Source organism: Trachymyrmex cornetzi, unplaced genomic scaffold, assembly GCF_001594075.2.
Source record: "Trachymyrmex cornetzi isolate Tcor2-1 unplaced genomic scaffold, Tcor1.1 scaffold343, whole genome shotgun sequence".
Taxonomy (NCBI): Eukaryota; Metazoa; Arthropoda; class Insecta; order Hymenoptera; family Formicidae; genus Trachymyrmex; species Trachymyrmex cornetzi.
In genome coordinates, this window is record NW_017298142.1 from 333,475 (window position 1) to 343,496 (window position 10,022).

Here is a 10,022-nt window from a genome sequence, read left to right on the forward strand (position 1 = left end):
CCTTCACTTACGATTAACTTGAAATTGTACACATAAATTCTACTCAATGTGAGAAATAGAAAACACATGGTCTCAACTTCGAGAAATAAAAGAAAAAATTGTTGATTTTACAACTTTTTTCATTCGGGTAGATCTTGCTTCGCGTGGAAAGTCGCGCACCCCTTGGCAGGAGGGAGGTGGAGTGGGAGTCTCGCTTCGCGTGGAAGCGTGCGCCCCCAAGCAGGGGGGAAGGGAGGGGAGTGGGATGGTAGTCGTTTCGTGTGGAAAGTCATATTTCCTTAATCAGTCCGGATTTTAGTAGATAAATATTGGGTACGATTTACTTTATGCCGCAAATGTTTTGAAGCATTCTTTGATTGGTCAATTCGTAAAATTCTTTCTTCTGATTGGTTAACGAAGTATTTGCAGCGTTAAGTGGATCACACCCATTGCCGTACAAAAAAAATTTTTTTTGTTTCCCGAAATTGAGACTGTATATAGGTTTTTTATTTCTTACATTAAAAACAACTTATATGTAAAATTTCAGATCAATCGCGAGAGGGGTACTATACTCGTTTGGGACTACATCGTAAATATCGGATATTAATTACTACCGTAAATTATTTCAAATATGTAGAAGATGAAATAAAAACGCATATTTATCATAGAAACAAATATCCATTTATTCATTTTCTTTACGGTTGAAAAAAGTAAACAACTCTAATTCGCGGGTCTCGCGAGACTGCGTTCGCCGGCGAAAGGTTAAAGAAAATATTCGAAGTATTCGCCTCGTTCGTCAACACATATTACTGTACAGCTTAGCACGTTTCGACGTTACCTAATATTTATAAACAATAGCCATCAATACAAATCCGACGAAATTTCAGGCAATATCTTATGTGAACAACAAAAAAACTCCAAAACCAGGGCGAATGAGAGTCAGCGTGATAATTAATACGCAATCTTAATTCTTCAATCCAAAAAATAGTACGTTTCAGTTCACTTTGGAATCATTTTCAGCCAAACAAATTTAAAATATCAATCCCTTCATGTCAAGGAAAAATCACCATCAGATTAGCAGATTTGATGTTCTAATCTATTCGAAACATTAAAATTATCTTATAAATATTTCTATTGAACAAGTTTCAAATTAACAATAAAACTGGTGACTCACTCCAAGACATAGAAGGAATTCGTCTCAACACTAGATCAACTAATTAACATTAATATTCACTAAAAGGTATCAAGTTAAAAAATGCATGTTGATCGTAGCTCGAACGGAACATGACTAGTACATTTAATATAATCGGAAAGACATATCAGGTCAAAACACGAAAATAAAAAGAATCACGAAAATAAAAAGAGAAAGATAATGTCGATACATAAACAAAAATTTTTGTACAACCGAAAATATAAAACTATTTGATGTCTTTTAGTAATTGTATGTAATTATGGTGTACACCTTCTGTATCTGTGAGGGTAAATTCAGACTATTTTGTTGCATTAATATATAAAAAGGCATTCCGATATTAATCGTTTATTCAGAGAACGCTCTTCATCTAAAATCGCGACATTCTCCCAATCGAAGTCAGCGTATTAATTACCACGCTGACTCTCATTCGCCCTGGTTTTGGAGTTTTTTTGTTGTTAAATTTGGGAGTAAGAATCTAGTCCGTAAGAAGATTACATTATTATTTGTTGGAATATCTTATGTGCTCGCGAGTTACTGTTCTAAATACTATTCTAAAAGCTGCAAAATGGTGTCCCTGACTATCAAGCAAAACTTATGATTTATGCACGATAGTGCTCCGCCTCATTTTTATCTTGAAGCGAGAATATTCTTAAACAACGTCTTCGTAAATCAATGGATAGAGCGAGGCGGACCCAATCTATAGCCGCCACGATTTCGTGATCTCAATCCATTAGATTTTCATTGAAGCCAATCTATTGTGTAATCAACGCCAGTAAACGATGTGAATGATCTGCGAGAAAAGATATGAAATAGATTTGAGACTATTCGAAGAATACCTAGTATTTTGAACGAGTGCGAAACAAAGAGTAAAGAGAAACAGGAGGGAATGTTTAGTTCTAAGCAAGCGAACGGAAGTGACTATATATACTAGCATAAAAAGTGAACGCTTAAGATGACTGCCATGACGTACATCTGTCCGCGGATTTAGCTACTCCCATTGTTAATATATTCCCCCCTGTTCCTCTCTACTCTTTGAGTATACATTAGTATACGTTAAAGTATATAACCTCCAAAATATATAAAATTCTCATTATTACTGATAATCCTAACCGATGAAAGATTATCCCATAATTTCGAGCTGAAGTTGTTACACCACACGCCCAGCAATGAGAACCATGGTGCTCTTTACAATATTTATTAATAATGAACTGTTTTGTTGCTCTAGATCTTTTTCCTGTTAAAACTGTCGTGTAAAAAAACTGTCTTCAAAAACAGTGGACGTTTAAGACGTTTGGCATGACATACATCCCGTCCATGGATTTAGCTACCCCCACTATTGATATATTCCTTCCTGTTTCTCTTTACTCTTTGATGCGAAACTTAATGTTAAGGCGTGCAGTAGCGTATGTTGATGCACAAGGCGAATACATTTTTTTAATCATCCATAACTTGAAAACCAAGATATCTAGGACATATATGTTTATATGATGTTTTTTACTTATTTTTGTGTATAGATTTAAAATATTGATCTTAAAATATTGATATACATTTATAAAACACTCTGTACATTACTGATTACGTATTGTATTCTAGATTTTTGTATACGATCAAGAATGGCTGCTTTCCATGTAGTGACATAAATCGATACAAGCATTATTCTATCTCTTTTGACATTCAATGGAATGACAAAGATGGAACGACACTTGTGTCATTAATCGGAAAGCATCTATTATACGTATAAGGGCCAGAAGATAAAATTGTTTAGTGGATACAATTCGTTATTATCCAAGATTTGTTTGATAAATTTAGCAAAGAATTAGAGAGGCACTAATCATATTAAAGAATAACTATGCGTTCACTGAGCGGCTTTTTTGCTTCTGAACGCGACTGTGCGTAATAACAGTTCATTCGAGATTTCACAATCTCGATAACACATATACACGATTTTATTTTCACATTTTTTCCTTTTTTATTCCAATTTTTCAATACACAGTGGTTGTATTCAATTGGTATTCATGCAACATTGTCACGACAGTCGGCTAATCTTTCTGGTATACTTTCAAATAAGCGAGCGATTAAACAGACAGTGATCGAGGTCGATAGGTAATTACGTCCGATAACATTAATGTCGTAACGCGCCATATTGTCCTCTAAGCACCGAAGAGTACGTGTATAAAGGTTTCGTCGTAAAACACCGAATTGCCAATATAGCATCGCAATTATAGCAGTATTTACAGCGCTCGGTTGGCAATGTGTGACCTTAACCTCTCTCAACCTTTACCGCGTCGCGTTTCGCATCCGAATAAAACGCTATAAAACAACTACACAACACAAAAATAAATAGGGCTGCTGAATATCGTCTGTCATTCAATAATCAGTCACTTGTCCTAGTGCGATTGTCGGATGTACGTTCAAGCCTCCTCACGCGCGTGTTTATCATTTTACAGTCACCAAAAAGATGAATCTCACGGACATTACACATCAAAATGTCGAATATCGTAGACACATTATCGTATCGTGTATTACATATCGAGCTAATGATTGCGACAGTTAATTATTTGCTTGCTTGAACGTGTCATGTAATTGCAAAACGTGTGTATGTACGCGATCGCCCAGGTAGCAAGCTACCCTCATTTGTCGTCGTATTGACGTTAAACTAACGTTTATGATAATATTTTGATGTCAAAATGACGCCAATGGGTACGGTCAATGTTGTCGGTCAATGATGCTACAAATGCTTTAAAACATTCTCTGATTGGTCAATTCGCAAAATCCTTTGTTTTTTATTGATCAATCAAATGTTTTAAACCATTTATATTTTATAGTGAAACTTTGACCGCATTCAATAAACATCTACTTGCTATTTAGACAGGACTATGCATTTGAATCTCACGTGGACATCATCTTTCTTTTGTTATCTCTGAAAATGAACGATTCAGCAGAAAAAGTAGCATTGCAATTGTTTTAAGATTCTTTATAATAGTTGATTCTTGCCTTTAATTCTTCGCATAAATCACACAATATCATATTGAAGAATCTTACAATTGTAAGGCTGCTTTTTTTACTGAACGCGCGCGCGTTCCAGTAAAATGGATACATAAATAAATATGTATACGCAGAAAGTGTCAAATTGCACTGTATAATCGCAAGAATTTATTCGCTCGTCGAATCGTGTGATTGCAAATAAGAGTAAAATATCGAAGTATGCGAAGTGGCACGAAGTTGCTCAGCGATTACCGTTGTCAGTGTCGCCACATTCACGTTGCTCGTCAGTGACACGACGCGACGCGACGCGATGTTCACTTCTTTCCGTACCGTGTTACGACAAGTGACAGTCGTCTGTCGTTAACAATAATCGGGATTGTCGGGATTGCAAGCGCGTTTCGGGAGTATTGAATTAGGTACATGTATCGTCCGATTATAAGCTCATTATTTGCGCGGTGTCGTTTAATCGCCGGGAGTGTTAATGCATATTCGAATTTCACACAATGGTGTTTTTATCGCGCTTGTAACCGTCGAATGTAAATCCGTATATATAAATATGTATATATAAATATACATCGGGAGTGTCGAAATAGTGTGCGTACGATTGTAATAGTTCGTTGTTCGTATAGTAGTGCGAATCGCATCGTTGTTATATTGCGAATTATCAAACGTACGAATTACCGAGAGAGAGATCGACCGTTGTCTGAACTTGTGAAAATGGAGTTAATGGACGCTTCGCATAACGCATCGCGACGCCTCACGAATGCTATTTCAAAGGCGGGAGATACTTTGGATGCGGCAACTGCTCTCAGTAAGATAATTTATAAAATTCGTACGACTAAGGGTATCTTCCATTTAGTGACACAAATGTTCTATCTATTTTTGCACTCCTTGTGTGATTTATGCGAAGAATTAAAGGCAAGAATTAACTATTATAAAGAATCTTACAACAATTGCAAAGCTACTTTTTTTGCTGAATCATTCATTTTCAGAGATAACAAAAAAAGTAACAAAGACAGAACGATACTCTAAGTTCACTTCATTATTGTTACAATATTGCTGGAATGATTTGTATTGTATAAGTTGATACTATGCTTTAGACACAGATCTGAAAATAATTTTATTAGATCATGAAAATAATTGTTTAAGTCGGTGAAATATAGTAAGTAAGTAATTCTGCGAAAAGATTTGTGACAATCTAGTAACCAACAATTGAACGTTCTACATAATTATTTTCATGGTCTAACAGAATTATTATGAAATCTATGTGTAATTACATTTTTAGATATTTTAGAAAATTGTTTTTTCCATGTAGCACTATAACGCACCTCATTTTTTATTTTGTGATTCAAAATTCCACTAAAAAATTACAAATACAATTTAGTTTTTTCGATTTTACATAATTGAGTATCTTCTACATATATACAAAGAGGTTTACAAAATTATGCGGAATATTAATATAATTTCAATTTATTCTTTAACCGCTATATTTTATTATTTACTAATTAAAAAATGTTAATTATAAATATAAATATTTTACAGTCTGTATCTGGGCCAAATAACGGTAGCAACGATTGGTGAGTGATTCATTTTAAATTTTACTTGCGCATCTATTTCAGATAACAGAAAATTACGGGGGGTTGGCCACGAGCGGTTATAGTGTACAAAAATTATCTTTGATACAGATTTAAAAATTATCTGAGATTACTTAAGATTATCCAATATTACCCAAAATTATTTCAGATTATCAAATACTACCTCATATTACCTACCCAAGATTACCTTAAAGTATTTAAAATTACGTCATATTTTCTGAAGTTACCTGAGATTTTTCCAAATTTACTTTATTCATCTAAGATTACCTTACTAAGTACATAAAGTATTATTTCTTTAGATTACTCTAGAATATTTTTATAAACCGCTATGATAAATATCTACGAGAACATCGATTTTAGATTTTCACTGCTTAAGAAAAAAGAAGCAATTTTACAAAATAAACATTTGTTGCATATAGGAACGCAAAAATATAAAAATTTCGCAAACAGAATATATATTATATGTATAGATAATAAAAAGTTCAACAACTCGTAACGTTTAAAGTTTTTTAATCCTAACAAAACAATAATTAATATATATAAATATTAATAGATATTAATAGATATTTTATAAAATAAAAAATATTAAAGAAAAAAAACCAATAGTAACACAGACTCTTTATTAAACGATATCACAACTTAGTGTTAAATTAAAAATTTTGCGACTAATCAAGTTAAGTATAAATAAAAAGGTACCTGAGAACATTAAAGATTATTTAGATTTACCAAAAATTATCTTGGATAACTCAAAATTTCGTTTGGATTGCTGCTAAATTATCTAGTCCTTGTACAAAAATTACCTCAGTGACCAATCCCCCGGAAAATTACATTTCACGACGGTTATTTTTTAATATTTCTAACAAGTTAAGTAATACCGATATGAGCCAACACAGGATGTAAAATCGAGTATAAATTATAAAACCATTTAAAGCAAATAAATACACGTATACGTTTCAACTCTTGGTTTGAGTCCTCATCAGTAACGCAAAACCAAATTATTCGGAAAAAACCGCACTAAAAAGAGAAAGCTTTAATTCTAATGAGTTAATGGTCAAAACTATTAGATGTTCTATACTTGTCGAAACTTGGTCATTAAATTGTCCGATTTGATGAAGTCAACCAAGTTGTGCAAACTATATGCATGAGCAACCATATTATCATTAAAGTGTCCAATTTAATAACAAAAAGAATGAAACTTTTCACAGAGATGCTAATGGTTCAAGCAATAGATACACAATTTAAATTGTGAGGACCCGGACCGAGGATTAAAACGTATACGTGTTGTGGTGATCGTTACAAGTATTTACCTTCGCGGAATTTGTCGGTGCAAGAGAATAGACACATACGCACACCGAGACGCACACATACATAGGGTAAAATCACCTATTATGAGATATGTTCCTAATATGAGATAGCAAGGTTTCTGCTAAACTAATAAGCACATGTGTTTGATTCTATTATGAACTTTTTACTCTCATGCTCAATTTCTTCATCTCTAGATAACTTCATCCAAGAGATATTTCCCAGAATACAATGGAGATATCTCCTGGATAAGGTTATCCAGCTCTGTGAAGCTGGCATCCCTAAATGCGAATTTTGATAAAATTCGCCAAAATTTAGGGGTGCCAGCTTCACAGAGCTAGGTTACCCGCAATTATCTGGAAGTGAAGAAATTGGGCATTAGTGTGAAACCTGTTAGTAGAAAATTCATTATTAGATCATGCGTATAGTCGTTGCAAAAAAAGATTTGTCAAATTTTATTGAGGTTAGTATTTAAATCTTGTTTTATTATATAAAAATAAATATTGGATAATAAAGTCTGCATGCAGTGATAGAGTAGATATTCATAGGAAAACACGTGATATAATAATTTGTTTAACTGTAAAGATTAGATTTGGTGATCGTAAAACCCCAAGGCGTGGAAGTTGTAATATGAGATACTCAGGGTATTTCTATAGCTATAATAATATGAGAGCATCTAAGCAATTCAATATTTCAAAGCATACTATCGAACGAAATGTTAAAATTGACGATTCTACTGTTAAGATTACTCTCACACACACACACACACACACATCGAAAAATTATATAATTATCATGTATAACATTTAAATTCTTTGGTCCTACTTGTATGTATAATACAATAAAAGCGTGTATAAAAAGCTTATCTTTATTTTTTCCTTAGTTTCCTGTTATGAGATACTACCTCATATACAAGAAAATCTTTATATGTCATATTAGGAACCCTTTTTTTGAATGATCAAAATCGGCATTTTTTACAAAAAATTTTTTACATACAATGAAGTATAGCTATTATCGACTGCTAACTTTTGGCGATAAAACTTAAATATATAATATTTTCCATAAATTTGACATGAAGGTAGAAATTCAGGTTACAAATTAAATAAATTACCAGCCTTTAAAAAATCTTTAAAAAAAGGTATCTCATAATAGACGACTTTACCCTATTTACACACTTGACGCACATACACATATTCAGAAATACATTCACATACACGAACCGTCTGTTACGGAAGCGAAGCTCTTTAAATTCATACATTTCTTATGACTGTCTCGAGTTTTTCTGTACATTAGTCGTTTATTTCAAACAGAGTGTAAAATTAATGTAATGTATCTTTAATCTGTACTTCAATTAATTTATAATTGGTTATTCATCATTTAAACGTTTGTTTAATGACGTAACAGTAATATTTAAGATTTTGTGTAACAGTAATATTTAAATTTTGTGTAACAGCGACGGACAATAAATATATACGCGAAATAATATTTTGGATACAACGAAATTTCTAGAAAGACAACCGGTTGCGATGCAGAAAAGTTGAGGAGTCATTTCGCAGACACGAAACATGTAACACGCGCTCTGAACTACTGACTAATAAACGGTGCAACTGTTAATACTTAAAGACGTGTTGATAATTATTTGATCAATCCGGCCAACCATCCAAAGTGTATTTACTTGCTTAATAAATAGTGTTGTAATTTACACTCGAACATGCTGTGTTGATTCATGCTGGCGTGACTTGTTAGACCACTTGAGCCTATTTCATTTATTAATTTTGGTTTTTAATATAATTAATTCTTTAAAAATCTCTAATACACAATATTTGTATAAGTAAAAATATCGTTTCAAATAAAAACTATATATAAAGCGTTCTAAATCTTTATGAAAATGAAAATTAAAGTCAATTCACGTAAGAAATATCACATGTAATAAAATTATACAGAACTCGTTAGATTTTTGAGAAAATCGTGCATTAAAAACATCCATGTAAAATAATATATGATATTTGACAAGAATGTAAATTTGCATAATTAATGTAAGATCCGTGAAAATATTTGTTCAAAATTTAAACGGAAATTTTATCCTTATTCGTCGTTAAGCATTACAAATTTTCACTGAGCTAAAACTGAAACGTGATATTATACGCGCGATACTAAGTTACATACAATGATGATCGTTTGATAAATTATTATCAAGTTGTCGCAAATCGATAAACTGTTAATCGTGCAAGTTCTCTGTGTTGCATATTCAGTGTCATAGCAAAATGTTTTGGGAAACGTAGTAATTCTTCGCGTAACCAGGCGTTTTACATCGAAACTGCTGGTTTTGCCAGGAGGCAGCCACCGTTTCCGATGGCTGAGCCTTGCCAAAGCTCAGCAGTCAACTACGATGATATATAGATATATGCATACGAGATGATATCGCGAGCAGGATATTTCGAAGTTTTATTTGATTCCAGGCAACGCGGAAACACGAATACGTCACTCGAAAATGTAACGAAGACATTCGCTTTTGAATTCTGTATACATTGTAACGATTAGTAATCGTTTAATCGTTTAGAAATAAATCATAATCGCTGAACAGATAGATTTAACATTTTATTGCTTTTTAATGACGCTTGCAAATATTAATATAAACACCAAAACTAAATATTAACATTAATATTAATATCTATTTTATCTATCCACATTTCTGAAGAATGTGCCACAAAATTGCTTTTATTTAAAAATAATAACTAATATCTTCTAATAAGATTAAAATTTATTTTCTTGTTAAGAAAACTTTTAAATCAATTATAAATTCATCGAAGAATGTATTTTTTTTTTACTTTATTTACACATTCTCCAATACATCCTGTACTTATTCATATTTATTTGATTGCTTGCCTCAAAACAACACGAAGCAATAGAGAGTTAAGCAAATTCCTAACATAAAACTGGTGGGATGAGTTACATTTGAAGGAAACGAG